We start from the raw sequence: 25,855 nt of genomic DNA on the forward strand, positions 1-25,855 counted from the left end.
ATACTCCACACTTCGGCTCCGCCCACTTGATATATTGATCCCTTCTGAGAATGGGGCACAAGGCAGAACAGCTTCTTCCATAGAGCGAAATGAGCCTCACAGCCCAAAAACAACTCGCAAAGGGCTACGAATCCCGCGATATGCAGCAGGGAGGCAGGCGTAAGGTTGTGCAACTGGAGGCTGTAGAACTCCGGGAGCCCCCGGAGAAACGAATGAATTGGGAATCCGAGCCCTCTTACCAAATAAGGGACAACGCATACCCGCTCTCCCTTGGAGGGATTGGGAAGGCTCTCCGCTTGCTCTCCGCCATTATAGGTGGCAAGCCCGGCTCGAACCGGGACCAGGTACGCTGGGGGAAGAAATCCCTTGGTCTGAAGCATCACTAATTTGCTGTGCGGGACGGAACATCTCTCCCAATCTCCAGGCTTGGAGCTAGGGGCGCGAGAGGAGGAGCTGCGTCGACTGGCCATGATGGAATGGATCTCTGTTGGGTGCGCTCCGATGAAGGCTTGCCGAGGGAGGATGGTGTGATTTGGATCTGAATCCTCATCTTTTTAAATAGGCAGCTCATTTGCACAGCTAGGGGGGTAAATGCGAAAACACCCTGACTCTTCACATTCGCTCGACACGTGGAAAGCAGCCATTATTGGGCGTGGAAGCCAAGGAGTGCAACATTCACAAGAAACCGGACACTCTTGCGACAGGTACATAGAATTTGAAGAGGAACCTGCCTTGCAATGCCAAAGACAATACTGCGCGTCGGACTCATCATCATTGAAGCCTGGTTCGGGGGCTACTGAGGGAGTCTTGGATTAGGGGGTCTCCGGACAGCCGGACTATCTCCATTGGCCGGACTGTTAGACTATGAAGATACAAGATTGAAGACTTCTCTCGTGTCCGGATGGGACTCTACTTGGCGTGGAAGGCAAGCTAGGCAATATGGATATGAATATCTCCTCCTTTGTAACCGACCCTATGTAATCCTAACCCTCTCCGGTGTCTATATCAACTGAAGGGTTTTAGTCCGTAGGACAACAATCATAACATACAATCATACCATAGGCTAGCTTCTAGGGTTTAGCCTCTCTGATCTCGTGGTAGATCTACTCTTGTAACACCCATATCATCAATATTAATCAAGCAGGATGTAGGGTTTTACCTCCATCGAGAGGGCCCGAACCTGGGTAAAACATCGTGTCCCCTGCCTCCTTTTACCATCCGGCCTAGACGCACAGTTCGGGACCCCCTATCCGAGATCCGCCGGTTTTGACACCGACAATCACCATCTCGAGATTGATCTTGCCCTTTGTCTTGTTCATAATGTTGAGGGACTTCACTTTGTTCTTCGAAAGCATGTGGGCCTTGGGTTGGTGATGGCTCCACTTGAGTGGAGCATTGTCCTTCTTATTCGGCCACAAGGGGTTCCTCAATGGGTAGGATAAAACCAACTCCTATTCTTCTTATGGCTTGGGGAGGAATTTCATCACCTACATCACAAGTGCCACTTTGCTCCACCTGGGAGCCGTTATTCTCATCAACCTCCACATTGCACGTCTCCTCAATAAGTCCCGTGGATTTATTGAGGACACGGTAAGCATGAGAGTTTGTAGCATAACCAACAAATATGCCCTCATAAGCTCTAGCCTCAAATTTAGACAACCGAACACCTTTCTTGAGAATGAAACACTTACACCCGAATACCCGGAAGTACTTGAGGTTGGGCTTGTTACCGGTGAGTATCTCATATGGAGTCTTGTTCAAGCCCTTGCGGAGGTAGAGCCGATTGGATGCATGACACGCGGTGTCGAATCACCGTCTTCATCATCATCATCCTCATGGTACTCTTCTTAAGCCACCAACACTTTGGGAGGAGTCTTCTTGGTGAAGTTGCTCTTGTTGGGAAAATACTTGGCCTTGTCCTTTCGGATGAGCTTGCCACCATTGTCTTCCCTCTTCTCATAAGGACATTCTGCAACAAAGTGGATCACATTGCCATAATTATAGCAAGTCCTCACTTGTTGCTTGACCTTTGTGCCACTTTAGTTGTGCTTGTTGAAGTTGGGCCGCGTGTTCTTCTTGCTCCAAAATTGCCTTGAAGCAAGAGCCAAGTGTTCATGATAAGCATACTTTGTATCTTCGGGGTTGCTCTCCTCTTTATCCTCTTCGTCCTCTTCTTCCACACTAGCCTTGGCCTTCAAGGCAAGATTGGGCTTCTTAGCTCTTTGAGAACGTAACACCGCATTGTCGGCGGTCTTGTCCAAGATACTCATAGCCACAAACTCATCCAACACTTCACTTGAGGACAAAGTGTGAAAGTCCGACCGTTGACGAATGACGGAGGACATGGCCTTGTGGTAAGACATCATGGCCTTGAGGAATTTGTGCTTGATCCAAATTTCATCCGTATCCTTGCTCCCATGATCTCGGAGTGAGACCGCGAGAGTAGTTACTCTCTGATAGAGCTCACGAGGTTCTTCATCTTCTCTCATTGCAAACTCATCGGCTTCATCTTGCACTACTTCATAGTTGGAGCGTTGAATGCTTGCGCTTCCCTTGTAGAGGGAAACACCATGCCGCCAAGCATCCTTGGCCACGGTGAAGGGTCGGAGATGAGCAAGATATTCGGGTGGAATTGCATCTTGGATGATGAAGAGAGCATTCTCATTGAATTGATTATCCGCGGCTTCTCTAGGGGTGAAGTTGCTTCGGTCATGCGGATAAAAACCTTCTTCAATGATTCTCCAAAGTTTAGTATTAACATCATTCAAATGACGCTTAAAGCGTTAAACCAAAGAATCAAAGTCCTCATTTTTCACAATCTTAGGGGGAGGACCGGCATGATTCAAATGAGTGGAAGGAATCGGTCCACCATAAGTAAGTGGAGGTTCCACATGGGCAAAGATGCCGTTGCCAATTTTACCACTAGAAGAAGGAGCCTTTTCACTAGTAGCTCCCCCCTTGTCGGAGTTAGCATCTGTCACCTTGTTAGTGGGATCACCCACTTTCAACGGTGCAGTAGATAGTTTAAGCCCTTCTAAGAATTTATTAAACATGCTTTCAACCTCGGTCGTCATGGAGGTTTTCAATGTGTAAAAAGCCACATTGAATTTCTCACGAGAGCCCTCGGTTCCCCCATCGGCTGTAGACGAGACCGGATTCATAATGGAGTGCTCCTCCACACCTTCTACGGTGTCAACCATACTCTTCGGACGACAAAGTCCTTAATAAAGAGACGAGGCTCTAATACCAATTGAAATGATCGATATAGTCGACTAGAGGGGGGTGAATAGGAAACTAACAACTTTACCTTTTCTTTACCAATTTAAACTTTCCATCAAAGTAGGTTGTCTAGATATGCAACTAGATGAGAAACCTATATGATGCAACAAGAACAAGTACACAAGCAAGCAAGGGTATTAACACAAATAAGCTTGTACAAGTAAAGGCACGAGATAACCAAGAGTGGAGCCGGTGAAGACAAGGATGTGTTACCGAAGTTCCTTCCTTTTGAAGGGAAGTATGTCTCAGTTGGAGCGGTGTGGAGGCACAATGCTCCCCAAGAAGCCACTAGGGCCACCATATTCTCCTCACGCCCTCACACAATGTGAGATGTCGTGATTCCACTATTGGTTCCCTTGGAGGCGGTGACCGGACCTTTACAAACAAGGTTGGGGCTATCTCCACAACTTAATTGGAGGCTTCCAATGATACCACAAAGCTTCATCACAATGGAATATGGCTCTGTGGTGACCTCAATCGTCTAGGGTGCTCAAACACCCAAGAGCAACAAGATCTGTCGGGGGTTGGGTGCGACATATGCCAATGGATGGCTTATCATGGTGGGGGCAAGTAGAACATCGCCGGTGCCTGGAAACGGGATGAGGCGAAGACATGCACACCGGCGAATCTTACCCAGCTTCAGGGCTCTCCGGGGAGATAATACCCCTACTGCTGCTCTATGGGGTCTCCGCATGATCACTATGGCAAAGTGTTTACACGGTTGCTCCTTGAGCTATTTCCTGGAGGTAGGAGAAGGAAAGGCTAGCTCTCTGCTTCCTATATAATCTGGTCTAGTGCTAATGGATTCCAACCCTTTGCATGGGTGCCCTGGGGGGTTTATATAGGCCTACCCCCCAGGGGTACAATGGTAATCCGGCTGGACGCGGGCCCAGCCGTCAGTCTCTCTGGCCACCGTCTTATCCGCCGACTCCTGGGGCCCGCCGACTGGTGGGCCCCGCCGACTAGCTCGATACGGAGCCGACAGGCCGCGCCCGCCGCGGGCGGGTCTTGCCGGCTGTAGATTATTGTGGCCGTGCTTCTAATGACGCGGGCTCGGTCATGGGGTCGTGGCAACAGCTCCGCCATCTGGCGGGCGATCGTTGTTGCCACTCCCTGTCGCGTCTGGTTAATGGCGTGTGGGTCCCGTGGGAGGGGCCGGCCGACTCCCAACTGGGCCGACTGGTAGCGCTCTCGCCGTCTTCCGTACACCCGCCAACTGGTGGGACCCGTCGTCCCTGGGTCGTACCGGCAGGCCATCATGGGCACAGGACTCCGCCCACTGGGGCTGACATCAGGGCCGGCATGGCAACAGTGTCGCGCCGGGCGGAGATCTCCGCGGGTACGGCGTACTGTGGCCACGCCTGCCCTTGGAAAAGGGTGGGAGTGGACCTTACCGTTGCCACTCCCCGTCCAGTCCCTCTTTATGAGGGCATGGGGGTTGTCGGCGTCGCGGGCCGACTCTCCAAGGCCGGCTTCTCTGGAAGTCGCCAGTCAGGAGTCGGCTCATCCTGAAGTCGTCCCTGGGACTCGGCCGCGAGTGGGCAGACGGCCGCCTCGCTGCCGAATCTCAGAAGGCGGCTCTTCGTCCTGGGGCCTCGAGGGGCGCAGTCTGCCTCAATGTCTTGAAAGGTTCTGGGCCTGGGTTAGCCTACCCGTGGCCCATTACCCCGACAGTAGTCCCCGAAGTTGGTGAGGCTCTGAGGGCGACATGTCATGGAGCCTCAACAGTTTCTTCTCTCCGGTGGTCGGATCTGGGCTTCGGCTAGCCGTCTTCTGTTAAGCCGGCTAGTTGGAGGCGGACTTGTTCAAGGCTGACTTGCCACTAAAAAAGTTTGAACGCTGCGGCAGAGTTCTGGTAGCATGCCTGATAAGCTTCCGGGTTGCCATCCGTGGTTGACCTGTCTCAAGGCGCCACGTGGCGGAGCTAGTGTGATCGCCCTCGTGCGTGACAAGACAGGCCTACAAGCGGGGCGCGCCACTACCGCGCCTCGGCATGCGAACGGATCCGTTGCGGCCGCGTGGACGGTTGGGGTTCCCGCTCGGTTATTGCGCGTGGTAACTTCATGTGGTAAATCGTGGGGGTTGTGGGGTCCCGGGCGCAGTTAATCCCACGTCCGCCCCCTCGACTTCTCAGCCCACGAGCCTACAAGTAGGCAGGGGGAGGGGGCGGCGAAGCACGCGCACCCATTCTCCCCACTTCCTTTCGCTCCTTCTTGCTTCTTCTTCTTCTTGTCGCTACTGCTCCGAACCACGCCGTGCCTGCAGCGATGAGCTCCTCCTCCGCCGCTGCACCTCCTGTTGTTCGCTCTGGAGTGTGGGATGGATCCGAGGTTGACGACGACGACATCGAGATCCTTCGCCAGACACGGCGGCTGCCTGGCAGGGACTTAGTGCGGGTCCGCCTCGTGCCGGAGGGAGAGATATCGCCGGCACCGGAGGAGGGCGAGCGGGTCATATTCCGCTCGCACCTCATGCGCGGCCTAGGACTGCCAGCGAGTGGCTTCTTTCGCTCCTTCTTGGAGTTCCACGGGCTCCAGCCGCACCACCTTAGTCCGAATACGGTGGTGCTGCTAGCTGCCTTCGCCACCCTGTGCGAAGGCTTCCTCCCCACCATCGAGCTCTGGGGTGAGTTCTTCCAATCCAAGCTTGGCACGCACGTCGCCGGCGTGCCGGCCCAGTGTGGTGCATTCATCGCGATGCGGAGATCAGTGGCCGACAATCCATTTCCCACCATCGCACTGATTAAGTCGGTGAAGATGTGGCAGCGGTCATATTTTTATGTGAAGAATGTCGCCCCAGAAGGCGACTGGGTCAACCTGTCGGCTTACGAAGCCGGCGCGCCGGCTGGAAGGCTCCCCAGCTGGTCACACCGAGCCAGGACCCTGTCTCCCGCTGGTGCTGCCGCCGTCGCGCGACTCCGAGTGCTGACGCAGTCGGAGGGCCTGACCGGGGCCGACTTGCCGGCCACCTTCATGGCGTGCCGAGTCCTCCCACTCCAAGGCCGACCTCACCAGATCTGCCAGATGAGCGGTCATCGGGACCCTAGTCGGATGTGCTCCAAGGACATGCTTCACGCGGAGGTGGCGAACACGGTGAACTACATCGCGAACTGCAGTCTCTCGGTGGACTGGCGGTTCGGCAAGGAGCCGTATTCGCACGCCAACCCCCTGCCTATTGTAAGTCATCTTCCTTCTTCTTCTGTTTCTTTTGCTGCCGAGTTCGACTTGTCAAGTCTGACCATTTTTGTCTTGAATCAGAATCCTCTCGTCCCTCCCTCGACCGGCACCGCGGGGCCGGCTTGTCAGTTTGTCCCCGATCGGGCGGAGAGCAACGTCGACGATCCCGACTTGGGGGCGGCAGCCATGGAAGCCGACGCCGAGGGAGGAGGAGGAGAGGCAGGCGGTTCCAGCCTTCGGCCACTTTTGCCGACTGTCCTGATGACGATGCCGAGGGAGAAGTCGCCCCGCGTCGATAGCCAAAAGCCGACCAGCCAAGCGCGAGTCCTCCGCCGGCTTGGACGCTCAAGGCGGTGCGAAGAAGCACCGGGCCGGGCTGAGTACGCTTGGTGGCCGGTCGAAGAAGTTCAACGGAGCGGCCGCTGCGACCAAGCGGGAAGAGGCGGCCGCGAAAGCCAGCCGCTTCCGCAAGGAGGTGAAGAAGCCGCTGCTGGTCTCTGCGTAAGCGCCTCCGTCCCTTATCTTTATTTTCTCTTTGTTAATTTTGTCTGAGTTTTTCATATGCTTTCCTCGCCTCAGGGCTCCCCTCACTCTTGAGAGGGTTGCCGCCGCCTCCGTCATGGGGTCGGTGGAGACGTCTGCCACCACTCGGCGGATTGACCCTGCCGCCGACCCTCGGGAGGTGACGGAGCGGAACGCGTGGGAAAAGCGCGAGGAGGACGAGGCCGCCCGCCGGGAGAAAGTGGAGGCTGAGAAGGCAGAGGCCTCCGCCCTAAAGAAGCTGGAGGCGGCCGAGGCTGCCGTTGCGGCAAAGTAGCCGGCTAAGGAAGTCGTGCCCCGGCGGTCGGCGGTGTTCGTCACCCCTTTGAACTCCGCTCCGACGCCCCCGGAGTTCACGGGGCAGTCAGGGGAAGCCGGCGGCGAGTTCCCGATCGTGGAGAGAGGCGGCGGCGACGCCCCCGTGCCGGACGTGGTCACGCCGCCACAGCCGCCCCTGCCGCCGTCTAGAAGCACGCAAGGTAAACCGCTGGCGGATCCGCCCTTGCCGCCGACTGAAGACGAGGCCGTGGCGAGGCTACTCCTTCAAGTCGGTTCGCCAACGCGCCGCCGTCTTGGGAAGGCGACTTCGGCGCTACGCCCCTTGGAGACCGGCACCGCCAGCTCGACGATTCCAGATGCCGAGGCGACGAGTGCCGCGCCCATTGGGTGGGTGCGAGGAGGCGGCACGGGCCTGCTGAACCAGGCGCTTCTGGATGTCCAGACGAAGCCGCGAGCCGAGAGCGACACCATCCAGAACTGCACCAAGGCGCACCTGGCGTCGTGGGAAGCCATCCGGGTATGCTTTCTCCTTTTTCCCTGTATTCTTGTATCGCTCTGTGGGGGCGCGCCAGTGCACCCACTGGGTGTAGTCCCCGAGTTCTGGGCCGGCTGCAGAGTAGGCGGCCCGGAACTCCAATTGGTAAGTTCCGGGTACTAACCTTTGTTCTGAAATACTTGTTGTAGGACTATCACAACCTCCGTGTCACCACCTTCAACCGTAACATTGAAGAGCTGGGCAAGCGGACTGCTGACTTGTCGAAGAGCCGGAGTGAGTCATTTTTCTTCTTTGCGGGGCGCGCTGGCGCACCCGCGGGCTGTAGTCCCCGAGATTCGGGCCGACTGCTGAGCAGTCGGGCCGGATCTCCCCGGCGACCTTCTTCGTTAATGACTTAACGCCTTCTTTCTTCTTTCTCTTAAGAGGCAAACGCTGCTCTTCAACAGCAACTGAGCGAAGCCAACTCCGCATTACGCGCCAAGGGGGAGGAGTGTAGCAAGCTCGCCATGGAACGCGATCTGCTGGCCACACAATTGGCAGAGCAGAGGGAGCTGCTTACGAAGACGCAGAAGGAGGCAGAAGCCGCCCTCCTGGCCGAGTTCGCGAGCGAGCGCTCCTCCTGGACCGACAAGGAGGCAATGCTGGTCTCCGGCTTCCACGAGATCGAGGACCTCGTCGACGGTGAGCTTCTTTGCTTTCCTTCTTCGAGCCGCCGACTATATGTCGAGCCGACTCCTGGTTTTTTTGACTTGTTCTTCATTCCTTCCGTCTTGGCAGACTTCTTTCCCGACCACTCGCAGGCCGCCATTCAAGCTATCGAGGCCGACCGCGAGGAGCGGAGGGCGGGTGGCACGGAGATCGCCGCTAATGCCCCTCGGACTCTTGACGAGCATATTCTGAGCATTGGGGCTCGCCTGTGGCCGGCCCACCAGATGCTGCGCCGGCTTCAACGTGTCAGTGCCCAAGCGATCGCCGCCCTATGGCCAGACGTGCAGGCTCCGCGCACCCCCAGTCAGACTGCCGACTGGCTGGAGGTCACGGCTGGCCATCATGAGGCCTGGAAGGGTTCCTCGGCCCAGGCCGGAGCGCGCCGAGCCTTGGAATTCGTCAAGGCGTGGTATCCGGGGCTGGACCTAGACCGGCTAGCCACACTCCGGTCAAAGGCCCAGCCGGAGCGGGCAGCCGCGAAAGATGCCCTTGTCAAGCGTGCGGTGGCGATCGCCGAGTACACCGACACCAGCATCTTTGTCCCTGAGCGAGCTGAAGACGGTGAGGAGGTGCCGCCGGAGTGGTTTGGGCTGAACCCCGACTACGGCGAGGACTCGGTAGAGGTGATCGACTCCAGGGTCGAGGAGGAAGACGAGGCGGAGGACGGGAGCGAGATGAAGGCACCGGAAGACGGAGCGGACGGCCAGCCTCAGCTCGACCGCGCCTCCAGCAACGAGTCATGCCCGCCCGAGTCGACTGCTGCCGGCGGTGATCAAGCCGAGACCGCCCAGCTGGCCGCCCGAACATCCAACACCGCCGTCTCCTCCGATCCTCCAAACCCGTCTGTCGCCCCCTAGGCTGCCACCTTGTCTTTGTTTTATCTGTTCTAATAGTTTTTGAAGAACTTGTTAATTCACACAATTCCACCCACTGGGTGTATTTTGAAATTCTGCTCGAAGATTCGGCCAAGGGCCTTTGTTATGTAAATATTCATCCGACTTCTATCTTTCTTGCTCATTGTTCTTTTGGTTTTACCTTTGCCGTCTTCCCTCAGTTGATGTCTTTGTCAGTCAGACAGCCGCTCCGCGGACTGCTGCTGGATCAAATTCTTGGTCACTTTGGGAAGGCAAGTACTTAGCCATTTTAGGGTTGTTTTAACAAGTCGGATAGAAGGTGGCAAGCCGACTATTCAAGAGTCGGTTTGCGAAAAAAGGCTGGAAGCCGGCCTTAAGCTATGTTTGTGCTTTGAGTCCTTAACCGTATTTTCATGTGGACGCCCATTCTTCCTTACTCCTGCCCACCAGACAGTCGCTCTGCAAGCTACGGCTTCTGGCAGGAGACGGTTTAGACGCCACACACTACTTGTCCGGCTGCAGGAAGCATTTCATAGCGCAGGTCGGCAAGTCCCCGGGCCGACTAGTCGAACCCGGTGCCAAACGGCATAACAAAGAGTAATATACTCGAAGGCATATTTCTTATCATATAGATAAAAGAGGGCAGTCCCCGAGCTCTTCTCGGGGGGCCCGAAGTCTTAGTACTTTTAATACAAAAGGTAGCGTGATACATACTGCGTTTAACTGTAAAATTTTCGGAGGAGATTTGCATTCCATGGCCGCTCTGTCTCTTTGCCGGAGTCGTCCCTCTTGCGTGCTCGGGGCTTCTGAGCATCGATCAGGTAGTAGGAGTCGTTGCCCAGCACTTTGCTGATGATGAAGGGGCCTTCCCAAGGTGCCGACAGCTTGTGTTGGCCGGCTGTTCGCTGGATTAATCGGAGCACGAGGTCGCCCTCCTGGAAAGATCTTGGCCTGACCTTCCTGTTGTAGTATCTATGCAGGCTCTGCTGGTAGATGCTGGACCGGCTGAGTGCCAACAGCCGGCCCTCTTCCAGCAGGTCGATGATGTCTTTTCGTGCTTCTTCTGCTTCTTCCTTGGTGTACATGGTGACTCGCGGGGAATCGAACTCTATGTCCGTTGGGATGATGGCTTCAGCACCGTAGACGAGGAAGAAAGGCGTGAAGCCGGTTGGCTTGTTTGGAGTCGTGCGCAGACTCCAGAGGACGGCTGGCAACTCGTCGAGCCAGCAGCCAGCCGAGTGCTCCAGAGGCTCGATCAGTCGGGTCTTGATGCCGGATAGGATGAGGCCGTTTGCTCACTCCACCTGGCCGTTTGACTGTGGATGGGCGACGGATGCTAGGTCCAGACGGATGCCTAGTGTCGCACAGAAACGGGCCAAGGCGCCTTTGGAAAAATTCGTGCCGTTGTCGGTGATGATGCTGTGTGGTATGCCGTACCGAATTGTGATGTCGGAGATGAAAGTCACGGCAGTCGGACCGTTCAGTTTCTTGATTGGCTTCGCTTCTATCCACTTGGTGAACTTGTCCACTGCAACAAGTAAGTGAGTTAAGCCACCTAATGCCGTCTTGAATGGTCCCACCATGTCTAGACCCCAAACTGCGAAAGGCCAGGCAATGGGGATGGTCTTGAGTGCAGAAGCCGGCTGATGCGGCTTGGAGCGGAACTTCTGGCACCCTTTGCATTTTTGGACCAATTCCTGGGCCTCTTCTAAGGCCGTTGGCCAAAAGAAACCATGTCGGGAAGCTTTGGCGACGAGTGCTCTTGAAGCCGCATGGTGGCCGCACTCGCCTTGATGGATGTCTTGGAGAATTGCTTGGCCTTGCTCTGGCTCTATGCAGCGCTAGTAGACACCAGTGACGCTGCGCCTGACCAGCTCTCTGTTGACTATGGTGTAGGCTGCCGCTCGGCGTTGTACTTGCCGAGCTAAGGTCTCATCAGTCGGCAGCTCTTTGCTCACCAGAAATTTGAGAATGGGCTGGGCCCATGAGGGTGCTGCTATTTCTTCGACTACCAGAACTGCGACTTGGACGAGGACGGCTGGGCTGGGAGGCGGCGGGTTGGAGTCAACAACCGCTTGCTGGGTTAATGAAGTCCCCGGGCCGACTGGCGCGGCTCTTGGGCCGAGCTCTGGAGTCTTTGGGCCGGCCGCCAGAGTCCCCGGGCCGGGTTCTACAGTCCCTGGGCTGGCCTCGATTGTGGCAGCTTTGGAGCCATCTGCCAAAATCCCCATACTGTCTGCCGGAGCGCTGGAGTCGCATCCGACTTCTTCGGGAGGAGCCGGCACGAAGATGGAGTCTGATTCTGGTGAAGGCTTGATAGACGGCCTGAGGAGGCGTTGAAGGGGCCGTGCAGACCACAGTGATTGGATGCTCTTGAAAATAAGGCTTCAATTTCTTGGCGGCAAAGTGCACGCCATAGCACATCTTCTGGTAGTGGGGATAGTTCTGCTTGGAGGCCGACAGTACTTCGCTAAGGTAATATACCGGTCTCTGGACAGGTAGTGCCTTGCCTTCGTCCTTGTGTTCCACTACAATGACCGTGCTGACTACCCGGCTGGTGGCGGCGATGTACAGGAGCATAGGTTCCTTAGGAGTCAGAGCCGCCAGAACGGGTGGAGTAGTCAGCATCTTCTTCAACTGGAGAAAATCTTCGTCCGCCTTGTGGTTCCACTCGAAAAAAGTGGTCTTCTTCATGAGCTGGTATAAGGGGAGAGCTTTCTCACCCAGCCGACTGATGAATCGGCTGATGGACGCCAAGCAGCCGGTGGACTTTTGCACGTCCAACAGTCGGCTGGGTACCTCCATCCTCTCAATGGCCTTGATCTTTACAGGGTTGCATTCTATGCCGCATTCAGAGACCAGGAAGCTAAGGAGTTGGCCGGCTGGTACTCCGAAGACGCACTTCTCGGGGTTGAGCTTGATCTGGAATCGGCGCAGGTTCTCAAAGGTCTCCTTGAGGTCTTCCAGCAGTGTTCCACGCTTTTCCGTCTTCACCACCACATCGTCCATGTAGACGTGGGCGTTTCTCCCGAGTTGCTTGAGGAGGCACTTCTACATGCAACGCTGAAAGGTGGCGCCGGCATTCCTCAAGCCGAACGTCATGGTGAGGTAGCAGAAGGCTCCAAACGGTGTGATGAAGGCGGCGTTCAGTCTGTCAGCCGGGTTCAGCTTGATCTGGTGATATCCTGAATATGCATCCAAAAATCTCAATAGCTCGCATCCGCAGTGGAGTCTATCACCTGATCAATTCTTGGTAGAGCAAACAGGTCCTTGGGGCAGGCCTTGTTGAGTCTCATGTAGTCAATACACATTCGCCACTTCTTGTTCTTCTTCAGTACCAGGACCGAGTTGGCTAGCCACTCTGGAAAGAATACTTCCATAATGAAGCCAGCTGCTAGGAGTCGGGCTATCTCTTCTCCGACAACTCTTCTCTTTCTTCTGACAGGCGGCGCAAGGGCTGCCTGACCGGCTTTGCATCAGATCAGGCATGTAACTTTTGCTCGGCAAATTCCGTCGGTACACCTGGCATGTCTTTGGGGGACCATGCGAAGATGTCCCAATTCTCATGGAAGAAATCAACGAGCTCGCCTTCCTATTTGCTGTCGAGGTTTGCGCCTACGACAGCGTACCTCTCTGGGTGCTCCGGATCCAAGGGTATCTTCTTTGTCTCCTTGGCTAGCTTGAACGAACCCTCAGCCTTCGACTCCTTTGGGTTAGGCGACACCTCTAGCTGCTTGCCGGCCATCGCCACAACCCGGTCAAGGAGCCGCTTCTCGGCCGCGATCACCAGGGACTCGGCCAGCCGACTACTCTCAGCCGCACAGGCAGACGACTTCCGGTAGTCACCGGCTACGGTCAGAATCCCCCTGGAACTGGGCATCTTCATTTTGAGGTAGGCGTAGTGGGGGACCGCCATGAACTTGGTCAGGGCGGGTCGGCCAAGTAGCGCATGGTATGGGCTCTCGAGGTCCACCACCTCAAACCAAACTGACTCTCGGCGGAAGTGATCTTTGTCTCCAAAGAGGACGTCCATCAGGATCTTGCCGATTGGTGAGCAGGAAAGCCCAGGAACAATGCCATGGAACACAGTCTGGCTGCTCTGAAGTTGTCTTTGCTTGATTCCTAATTTCTCCATGATGTCCTTGTACAGGATGTTGATGCTGCTGCCTCCGTCTATCATAACTCGCGAGAAACGAGCAGCTCGTCTATCCGTGGCAAAGGTGGCATCCAAGACCAAGGCATAAGAGCCCGGACTCGGCATCACCTCTGGGTGATCTACCCTGCTCCAGCTGATAGGCTTCTCGGACCAGTGCATGAACTCTGGCGTCTCTGATGCTACTGGATTCACCTCTTGTCGCTGCAGCCGCCTGCTGCGTTGATCATCAGCCATGCTAGTAAATATCACGTAGGCCCCGTGCTCTTCGGGGTACTCGCCTTGTACTGCGCCAACTGGCCTGACAGCCGGCTGCTGGGGCGGAGGCGGAGGCGGCTGCCCAGCAGGCGGGGGAGGTAGGAGGCCATCTCCTTTGGCAATCCTGGTGAGCGAGTGGCACTTCTGGGTGGTGTGATTCGACGGCTTCGCGCCGCTATGGAACTTGCAAGGACCATCCAGAGTCTGCTCGTATGAGAAAGCCGGCAACCAGTTGGGCTTGCCACCTTTCTGTCGCTTGGGTGGAGGCTGCCCATCCAGCTGCTGGGCTTCAACTGTCGCGACCTGCCGGCTGCTGGAAGCCGGCTGCGGGGCCTTGCGCTTGTGGTCGTTCTGCTGTTGCTGCCGACTGGCGTCTCCTACCGGAGTTCTTGGAGCCTGAGGGGCCACTTTGCCAGTTGCACTAACTTGAATCTCTGCCTTCATGGAGGAGTCGGCCGTGGCATACTTGTCTGCTATGATCAGCAGCTCATTGAGGGTTTCTGGCTCGTCGCAGAGGAGCTTGTGCTTGAGGAGGGTGCCTTCTCTGCACCCGGCGGTGAAGTACTCGATAGCCTGCACCTCATGCACACCCTCGCAGGAGTTCCGAAGCTTGGCCCAACGTGTGAGGTAGTCGCAAGTCGACTCGTTGGGACCTTGGATGCACAAGGAAAGCTGACGAGGCTTGGGAGGACGCTTGTACGTGCTGGTGAAGTTGCGGACGAATGCTTCGGTGAAGTCGACCTAGCTGTTGATGCTGCGGGGCTTCAGGCTGTTCAGCCATGTCCGGGCCGTGCCCTAGAGCATGAGCGGAACGTATTTTACGGCGACACGCTTGTTGCCGTTCGCTATGTTGACAGCCGTGGAGTAGTCAACCAGCCAGTCCTCCGGCTTCACGGAGCCGGTGTACTTGGGCGTGTCTCTTGGGAGCGTGAACCCTTTGGGAAAGGGCTTGTCTCGAATGCGGGGCCCAAAACAAGGCGGACCCAACTCCTCTTCTTCTTCCAGCGCCAGGGATCGGTGAAGTCGATCGATCTGGTGGCAGGCGTCATCTTCCACGACTCCCTCTCGGCGGCCAAGGCGGTCGCCGAGAGTCGGATGATCAACAGGCGGCAGGGAGACTCGCCTTTCCTTGCGTGGAGGAGGAGGCGGACAGTCGTCCTGTCGTTCTACTGCTCTCGGGCGGCCGTCTTGGTCGCGCTCTATGGTAATGTGAGTCCGACTGTGGCTGACAGTCGGATCCTTGTCTTTCCTTCCCCGGGTGCCGCCAGTCGGCGTCCGAGACGTCGCGCCTTGATCTCGGCGAAGGTCATCGTTTTGCCGCTGCGGCGCCTCCGTGCGGCAGCCAGCCTCGTTCTATGCGGCAGCCACGTCGAGGAGCCGCTGGACTCGCTCCATCATCAGGCGGCGCTCTTCGCCGTCAAAGTTGTCCAGCTTGTCCGCCACCGCTTGGGCAGCTCGAATGTTCTCCGCAGGCGTGGCGTACACAGGGCGACTTGCCCCGAACAGGTTGGCGATGGCCACGCCGTGCTGCTGGACCGCACTAAGGCGGCTGGGTCCAGCTGGGGCTGGCGAGCCACCAATAGCGCGATCTATCTCACGCTGGTAGGCTTCTGACAAGCATCTCATGCTAGCCAGCTTCTTCGCGCCTTCGACGAGCTGAAGGTGGCGCGCCTCCAACGTCTCCGCGTCAGCGTCTTTCGGAATGGGCGCAGTCAGGTCTTGTAGTGTCGCGCCAAGCGGGTCATGCGCTCCTCCGCCGGGAGGCTCGTCATGACCGATGACGAGCACCTCGGTGACGGTGCTTCCGTGACTCTCCGCGCGAGGGAGAGGTTCGTCATAGACCACCACGTTGGTGGGGAACGCGTCGAGCGACGCGGTGTCGGAGTCGACCAGCATTGGGTCGGTGGAACCTACAGACTCCAAGTCCACGGCAGGCTCGCCAGCGACGTGGAGTTGGTCGAGGAGGCCCACGAGGAGGCTCTTGGGGCCGCCCGTGCCTGCATTGGATGAAGGTTCGTCGGAGAGGCGAACCCCACCGACAAGTTCGGCGAGGCAGCTGGCTGCACAGGCGATCTCAACGCCATGCAGCGCGTCAGCGCAAACTCCGTCCGGCGTGCCTGGCTGGCTGCGCTCGCCAGGGAGGAAAAGGGTTCCCGTCCAGAGCAGGTCTCCGGACGATGGTGCACCAGGCCCCACGGTGGGCGCCAAATGTCGGGGGTTGGGTGCGACATATGCCAAAGGATGGCTTATCATGGTGGGGGCAAGTAGAACGTCGCCGGTGCCTAGAAACGGGATGATGCGAAGACATGCACGCCGGCGAATCTTACCCAGCTTCAGGGCTCTCCGGGGTGATAATACCCCTACTGCTGCTCTACGGGGTCTCTGCATGATCACTATGGCAAAGTTTTTACACGGTTGCTCCTTGAGCTGTTTCCTGGAGGTAGGGGAAGGCAAGGCTAGCTCTCTCCTTCCTATATGATCTGGTCTAGTGCTAATGGATTCCAACCCTTTGCATGGGTGCCCTGGGGGGGTTTATATAGGCCTACCCCCCAGGGGTACAATGGTAATCCGGCTGGACTCGGGCCCAGCCGTCAGTCTCTCTGGCCGCCGTCTTATCCGCTGACTCCTGGGGCCCGCCGACTGGCTCGGTACGGAGCCGACAGGCCGCGTCCGCCGCGGGCGGGTCTTGCCGGCTGTAGATTACTGTAGCCGTGCTTCTAATGACGCGGGCTCAGTCATGGGGTCATGGCAACAGCTCCGCCATCTGGTGGGCGATCACTATTGCCACTCCCTGTCGCGTCTGGTTAATGGCGCGTGGGGCCCGTGGGAGGGGCCGGCCGACTCCTGGGGGCCGACTCCCAACTAGGCCGACTGGTAGCGCTCTCGCCGTCTTCCGTACACCCGCCGACTGGTGGGACCTGTCGTCCCTGGGTCATACCGGCAGGCCGTCCTGGGCACAGGACTCCGCCCACTGGGGCTGACGTCAGGGCCGGCATGGCAACAGTGTCGCGTCGGGCGGAGATCTACGCGGGTACGGCGTACTGTGGCCACGCCTGCCCTTGGAAAAGGGTGGGAGTGGACCTTACCGTGGCCACTTCCCGTCCCATCCCTCTTTATGAGGGCATGGGGGTTGTTGGCGTCGCGGGCCGACTCCCCAAGGCCGGCTTCTCTGGAAGTCGCCAGTCAGGAGTCGGCTCATCCTGAAGTCATCCCTGGGACTCGGCCGCGAGTGGGCAGCCGGCTGCCTCGCTGCCGACTCTCAGAAGGCGGCTCTTCGTCCTAGGGCCTCGAGGGGCGCAGTCTGCCTCAATGTCTTGAAAGGTTCTGGGCCTGGGTTAGCCTACCCATGGCCCATTACTCTGACAAGATCCGCAAGGGATGAGTGGGGGGAATCAAATTTCTCTCGGTGGAAGTGTAGATCTAGGCCTTCTCAGCCAATCCCTAGAGAATCAACAAGTTTGATTGGCTAGGGAGAGAGATCGGGCGAAAATCGAGCTTGGAGCAACAATGGAGCTTGGGGATGGAAGAGATAGTCAACTCAAAGAAGAAGACACCCCTTATATAGTGGAAGAACAAATCCAACCGTTATCCACCAACTCAGCCTGCGTAGCACGGTACTACCGCGCCGGGGACGCGGTACTACCGCAAGGGCACACAGTACTACCGCAGGGCCCCACGGTACTACTGCCCGAGCAGCAGAAACCAGAACAGCCCAGATGCAATGAAGCAGAGGGCGGTAGAACCGCTGGCGCGGTACTACAGCTCCCCCTTGCGGTACTACCGCAAGGCAGGGATGGTATAGATTTTGGGAAGGCACGGACATATAAAAATACATCCGTGGCAACTTCCGCTGAGTTGGGATCTATGCAAAAATCCGACACGGTAGTACTGCAAGCCAGGAGCGGTACTACCATGCGGGGTGCGGATGTAAAAAATTACATCCGCTCCTACTGCCGCGCAAGCTGCTAAGCCTGGCCAGAGCGCACGGTACTACCGCGTATCTGGTGCGGTACTACCGCGTAGGGCGCGGATGTAAAAAATTGCATCCGCCCCTACTACCGCAATAGCAGCAGCGCCTGGCCTAAGGCCACAGTACTACCGCTCCAAGGAAGCGGAACTACCATGGGCACTTGCGGTACTACCGCACCAGAGGCCGGTACTATAAGCCAGGGCCTGCGGTACTACCGCTCCTAGGAGCAGTACTACTGCATGCCCTAGTTCAGCAAACACGGCATTTTGCATTGACACGAAAAGACGGAGGATGCTCCAGAGAGCCAAAGGAAAGGCGGTGCCAAGGAGTAGACGTGTAAGTGATGATTCCACCCAAACCTTTCCAAAGCGGACCCCCTCTTAATAGTACGGCTTTCCTACGACTCAAATCCACCAAAAAGAAACATAGAGAAACGCCATCTTCAATAGTCTTCGAGGGGCACCAAATCGTCTTGTGCCTAGTGATGAAAAAGTCTGAAACACTCAATGCACACGATTAGTCCGCAAAAGCATTGTCATCACTCACCAAAACAACTAAGGGATAAATATGCCCTTACACCAACCGTGTGAGATGCAGCACAAAATATCTTTGGACCGTGTCTGAATAAGGGACCGTGTCTGATGACACTTTGCACGCCAGATTTTTGGCTAAAGCGATTCCCAATTTTCAGCTTCCACGGAAATATCTACCTCCCCACCCCCTGCCCCTTACCAAAAGCTACATTTCCCCTCTTTCCTCCTTCCTTTCCAAGTTGAAACCTTCACTCCTTATTTGGAGCGCCGCCGCCTCCTTGCCGGCGACCCTCCTTAACGCTGCTCGGCCTCGCCTATCCGGGCAGGTAATCCACACCCGACCCCCATCCTCCTCCTCCTTCCACATCCCACATGGCCCGACCGCCGGCGCGAGCGCGACACCTTCCACCCAAATAGTATAGCCAGGACCTCAAGGAGCATTTGGCAGCAGAGAAGCAAATCGCGGCCGCACGCACGGATGAGGTTGTGATGGCTGCCATTCATGCCGACCCCCAGATCTTGAATAAGCACCTTGCCATTTGCTAGCTATGCCGGTTATGCATGCTCGGTTTACCCATTGCGTGTGTTGCTCCTGCCTTTCCTTCACAAATTCTAGTGAATTGTGCTATCTAATTTTACCATGCAATCTGTTGCTCTAGTGTATATGTTCTATATGTCGTGCAGTGTGGTGCTCACTTAGTAACTGTTTTGTTAATTAGTTTTCATCTTCAATTAACTGTTTGGTTCAAATCTGCAAATGTGATGTTCAATTCTTCAGGCTGCAATTTTGTATTGTCTTCCATGTGAGAAATAAATCGAATTTATGTTCACAAAATTGTGGGTGCATTATGTTATTGTATACCATGTGAGGAATAAATTGAATTTGGTTGTAGTAAATACATGAGAAACAAATACAATTGCTACAATTGCCTATAATTAACTATTTGGTTAACTGTCTGATCTTCTATTAGGAGTATGTTATATTGTGCAATGTGGTGCTCAGTTAATGTTTGGTTCATTTGTTGTGCTATTTAGTTAACTGCTTGGTTCAATGTTATATTGTGCAATGTGGTGCTCAGTTAATGTTTGGTTCATTTGTTGTGGTGTTTAGTTAACTGCTTGGTTCAATTCTGCAATGTGATGTCCAATTATTGTGGGTAGAATTTTGTATTGTTGTGCATGTGAGGAATAAATCAAATTTTGCTGCACTTAATACATGAGAAACATATACAAGTGCTATATTTCCTAGTTCTTAATCATGCTTGGTTTGGATAAATGGGTTTTCCCTGTGGCTTGAATTAATCTGATGAATCTGCAATGTGATTATTTTTCATCAACATATTTTACTGATAGCATGCGAACCCTTACTTAACCTGATCACTAACTCCCTTATATGTGTTGCAGGGAAACAATGCGAGGCACTAAGGTTTACAATCGAGGTTAGCACGTGCATGGTCCGTTTTCTAATAGCACATTATTGTGCAATTGTAGGAACCATTCTAATATTTAGGTTCTTAAAAATTTGGTCTTGCACATGTAGGTCTTGCTGTCAGAGGTTTTGACCCACTATTCGACCCTTTTTGCATATGGGGAAATGAGTTGTCCATGAATATCAGTCAAGTCAAGAAACTCGGAAAGATTGTTAGGATAAAGAAATTAGCGACAAAAAACAAAAAGATCTATGTCTGTACAATGAAGAAGACATCAGTTCACAACAGGATGGTACTAACTATTATACCTTGCCTTTTTTATTCCTTTGCCCCATTTCCAATATAGAGAAGATATTTATGCACATCCTTCTTTTCAGGCCTTTCCAAAGCAGTTCACTGATGATTACCTCTCAAACCACCTATATGGTAAGGAGGCGAGGAAGGTATTCATACAACACGCACGGTTCAATATCGAAGTGTTCCTGAAGAGGACGAAGGATGGACGGTCAATCATCCATAGGCACTGGCCTAAAGTTACAAAGACCTTGAACATCAATGAAGGCTCAATATTCGCCTTCTGCTTCAGCAGTTTTCCAGATGAGATACATCTGTCTATGTACCGTCTATGATGCTAACTTCGAAAGGTTATAGATGTTGCATGTGAAACTTGGTCCTGGTGTAGTTGTGTAATGGGGTAGCTGAGTGTTGAAGCTATATGATGTTGTACTACGATGTATTTCGATTATGAAAATGAAATATATTGTGTGCTTAATATGAACTGTCAATTAGATTAATAAATGGATTATGAATAATCGAATAATTAGCCTGCTAGTGGCGAATTAGCCTGCTAATTGTGTTTTTCTATTGCAAACGGTTGTTAAAAAAATACCATGGGTGATGACCTCAGGCAACGCACACAGTTTCTAGGAATAAACTGTGTTGGATCAAAGAACAATCACACACGACTCTCTTGAAAACTGTTTGCGTTAGGCCACCTTGCGCAAACATTTACCACATGAAAACTGTGTGTGATGGACAACCTTTGCCACTGTAAGTGCATCTAGTGCCCCTTAGTGATTTTGGTGTATTGAAGACTTATAGGTTAAGGGACTGATGTGTTTGTGAGTGTACATAGGTCTATAAATCTATGAGGAGTTTGATATTTACAGAGAAAGTCGACCCCTAAAAGTGAAGTTCTTTGATTGAAGACTTTGGATTTCTGAAGACTTTCTGAAGACTTTGAAAGTGAAGAAATTGGTGTGATCCTGAAGACTTGTATTCATTTGAGGAACATGAAGCGTGAAGGCTTCTGTTTTCATAGTTTCATTTTCTCTTTCTTGAGTCATAGGAAACACCATATTGTTGAAGGGGGTCGAGGAAATACTAATTAAGGAAAATTTTCCATGTGATGCTCAACTCAAAATCCTACACCTACCAATCCCTTTGAGTGAAGCCATTGGAAATCTCATACAGTTCAGTCAAATTTCTTTAGTGACAGAGACGAAGCTCTTCTGGTCTGTGAGGAATTTGTTCTGACTGAGGAGTTAGGAATTCGCCAGTGTGAATTGCCTACAAGTGAGAACATGATAGCCCTGAGGAATTTGTTAGTCAAATTTCTGACCATTGCTGTGCTACGCGCCAGCTATCTCAAAATATCCTTCCACCTAACGGTCATATCATTGAAGGGCATTTATGTCTTATCATGTCAGGCTGCTCCCTAGGCTATAAATAGCCGCCCCCTACAACCACTAGCTGGTTGGCTGCTCCGAGAGAAACTAACACTTGTCATTTGAGAGCATCCCATCCTCCGAGGACTTTGAGCGAAAATCATCAAGTGAGGAAAACCCAAACCCAAACACCTTCAAACCCAAAGTGATTGAGCATCACTGAAGAGATTGATCCTGCATGGATTCGACGCTTGTTACCTTTGAAGAATGTGCATCTTCCAGATGGTTAGGCGTCATGGTCTAGAGCATCCAAGAGGAAATTGTGGATCGCTGAGTGACCGAGTCTATGAAGGTTTGGAAGTCACCTGAAGACTTACCACGAGAGATTGGGTGAGGTTTGTGTGACCTTAGCTCAAGGGGAATACGGTGAGTACTAAGTGTCCTGAGTTGCGTGTTCAGGACTGGGTGTCCGGGACTGTGTGTCCTCAGGTTTAAATACCTAGCCGCCCTAACCAGATGTACAAATGTCATAGCAATTGGAACTGGTCTACCAAATCATTGTCTTCACCGAGCTAACTGGTTCCATTTCCTCAACCCTTCCATTTCCTCATTCCTGTGTTGTGTGCTTGTTCATATATGTTTGAAGACTTTGACTGAAGACTTTCTCTATTTCCTCAGCTCAATTTCTTCAGTCTGTTTGTCTTCATTCTGTTTATCCTGTGTTTACGCTTTTTGTACTCTGTGCTTGTTTTCATTTCATCATGAATACCATGCTCATGCTCTGTTATGTTTACTTCTGAGTACTTATTTTGCTGCAAGTAGTTCTTCTCTTAGGAATTTCCTCACCATGAAGTTCCTCAGTGAAGAATTCATAAAAATCGCCTATTCACCATCACCCCTCTAGTCGACTTAACGCACTTTCAATTGGTATTAGAGCGAGGTACTCCCTTGTTCTATGTGATTTTGGTTTAACCGCCTGGAGTTTTAGTTATGTAGACCACTAGAATGAAGACTGTGACTTGCCCCATCTTTAACGGTCATGATTATCCCAAGTGGAAGGCCATGATGAAGAGGCGATTAACAGCGAACTCTGGACCATCACCGAGATTGGTCTTACTGACCTATGCAAGATGGCGGAGGCTGATGATATCCGCAAATACACGCTACTCAACCTCACGGCGAAGGACATCATCTGCTCCAGCTTGTCACAAAATCAGTTCAGAAACGTTATGCATCTCAGCCATGCGAAACTCATCTGGGACCGACTCTCTGGGGTCTATGAAGGCCATCGATCTCACCATGAACCCTGGTTTGAGGACTTCATGGAATCGCGCAAGGCTATGACTTTCAATCCAGAATCATCATCCTCTGCACCATGCCTTATGGCAAAAGGTGCCAAGGTAACTGAATGCTACTTATCTAAGTCCAATGATGATGAATCTAGTGATGAATTTGGACCCAATTATGTCAAACTTGCTTCCCTTGCCACTAAACAACAAGGAGCTTTGGAAAAAGTTCAAAACATGCTAGATGAGAGCGATGATATGTTGGGTGAAGAAATGGATCGTTCTAAAGCTTTGGCTGAAAGTCTTTAGGGACTTCGGTCCAAGTTTGACAGTCTTCAAGGTCATCATAACACTCTCTTGTCTGATCATCAGAAGCTTTCTTATGAATTTCTTCAAAGAAAGCAAGATCTTGAGAAGTTTAGAGTGAGTTATAAAGATCTTCAGAACGAGCGTGATTCACTACTTGCTCAACAAATCAACGCTACTCAGGAAGAATTTATTCCTCCATGTTTGAAGTGCATTGAACGTGAATCTGCTAATTCTTCACCTGAATGCTCAAATGCTTCCATTGCTGCAAATTCTTCAACTGTCGCTGCTATCACTAATTCCTCATCTGAGGACATTGCTAGTATCACTGATGATGCAGGGCTGAAGGAATTGTATATGACAGGCATATACAAAAGCCTCAAAGGGCATCAGGCTCTTTGTGATGTGCTTAAAAAGCAAGTCCTCAAAAGGAACCCTAGGAAAGAGGGTATTGCCTTTGAGAGGAAACTTAATGCTGATGGGACCTACTGGAAACCTGAGCAGTATCCCAAAACCTCATGAGTTGCTGCAAAGGGACCTTCAGTGGATCCATCTACTTTATCTGGATTTACATGTGAATCTTCATACTCTTCTGATGAGTCAATTGACTCCAACTATAAACTGTTCAAAAATCAGAATGGTGAAGTATTTGCTAGATATGTTGGCACTAACTGCAGGAATGGTCCTCCTATGGAGAAAATCTGGGTTCCCAAAAGGTGCCTTGAAAATCTTCAGGTGAATGTCATCATGACACCACCTGTGAATAGTAGGAACCCCAGATCAAATTCTTCATATGGACCAAATTCTTCATATGGGTCCAAGTCCTCATACGGACCAAATTCCTCACATGGATCAAATTCCTCAAAAGGATCAAAGTCCTCATATGAGCGTCATCGTGCTAACCCGTCTGTTTCGCATGGAAGATCTATGGATTATGGATATGTGCATTATTCTTCAAATCATTATGTTCATAAATCCTTGAAGAATTTCTCTGTTTACTCTTATGCTTACCCTAATCCCTCTTATGTGAAACGAAGTGGATTGGCATCTATGCGGCCTTTCTCTTATGGAGCTCGCAGAATGATGAACTCTTTGCCACCCCTTCAGATGTGGGTGGTGAAGAAAAAGAACTAATCTCTTATGCAGGGTCAGGTCTCCAAACAAACTTAATCGTCTAAAGAATTTGCTGGAGACCTGAAGATGCTTGAAAGGACGCAAGATAATCATGAAGAAATGAATTATCATTTCTCATGTCCTCATACTGCTTTATCAGTTCTATTGCTTGATGAAATTGATCTGCTGAATATGATATCATAAGTGGATTGGTCGGAAGCTAGACTCCAACAGCATCGATACTCAAATAACCGGCTATGATACATGGCTTAGAACCTTCAATCTTTAGCCATTATTCCCAGTTCAGGTGGTTAGGTACCAAAAGTTATAAATAGGCCCAATTTCTCCTTTTCTACTAGATTTCCTTAACAAGGGCACCCAATTCTTGAAACAAATCTCGCTCCCTTCTCTTTCCACTTTCACTTTCATGCCTAGTTCTTTTTCGACTTGGCAATCATAGCAATTTATGTAAAGCCTCCTGATCCGGATAAACATGCTCGATACATTCTAGTGAACTACAAAGAGAAGCTAGAACGATGGAAGCCTGAATCCAGTGAGTGCCCATTCTTAATAATTCACTGATGAAGTATATGAGTTCGTAAGTTGCACTAATTTATCTGCAGGATGATCAACCCAAAGCCACTAAGTGGGTCCTCGATACTGGATGTACAAATCACATGACTGGTGATAGGAGCTTATTGATGGACTCTGTTTTATCTCCATCACATCTAAAGCATATCACCTACGCTGACAAAGGCAAAATCAAGGTATTGGGTCTAGGTAAGGTTGCAATCTCAAAGGATCGACACATGGACATAGTCATGCTTGTTGAATCATTAGGGTTCAACCTCATGTGTGTCTCAATGCTTTGTGACCTTGATATGATTGTTGTCTTTGGCAAGTATTGTTGTGTTGTGATCAAGGAAGCTGACAATTCCAAAGTCTTCGAAGGCTTTAGGAGAGGAGATTTGTATACTGTTGATTTCTCTACTTGCAAAAGCTTCAGAAGGCTGGCTATGGCATCGACGACTTGGTCATGCTGGGATGAGGAACTTGCACATGCTCGTGAAGAAGAAGCATGTCATTGGCATCGAGGGTGTCAAATTCCTCAAGGACCATTTGTGTGGAGCTTGTGAAGCCAGAAAGATGACCAAGGCCAAGCATCCCTCAAAGGCCATCATGACGACCACTCGTCCATTTGAATTGCTTCACATGGATCTCTTTGGCCCTACTCACTATGCCACATTTACTAATGTTGCATATTTATATGGCTTTGTCATGTTAATGATTATTCTCGATATACATGGGTGCATACTATCACTTACAAAACTGAAGTGCAGGAAGTCTTCAAACGATTTTCCTCGAGGGCTTCAACCAACATTGGTGTGAAGATCAAGCACATCAGAAGTGACAATGGAACTGAGTTCAAGAACACTGGTCTAGATGACTATCTTGATGAACTTGGTATCACTCATGAGTTATCTGCTCCTTATACTCCTTAGCAGAATGGCGCCGTGGAGCGCAAGAATAGGACTCTTGTTGAGATGGCCCGCACTATGCTTGATGAGTACAAGACGCCTACTCGCTTCTGGCCTGAGGCAATTGATACTGCGTGCCACATCATCAACAGGGTATATCTTTACAAATTCTTTAAGAAAACTGCATATGAACTTCTCACTGACAAGAAACCCAATGTGAGTTATTTCAAAGTCTTCAGTGCTAAATGCTGGATTAGAGATCCTCTTCACAGTTCTAAATTCGCACCGAAAGCACATGAAGGTGTTATGCTCGGTTATGGTAAGGACTC

Source organism: Triticum dicoccoides, chromosome 7A, assembly GCF_002162155.2.
Source record: "Triticum dicoccoides isolate Atlit2015 ecotype Zavitan chromosome 7A, WEW_v2.0, whole genome shotgun sequence".
Taxonomy (NCBI): domain Eukaryota; kingdom Viridiplantae; phylum Streptophyta; class Magnoliopsida; order Poales; family Poaceae; genus Triticum; species Triticum dicoccoides.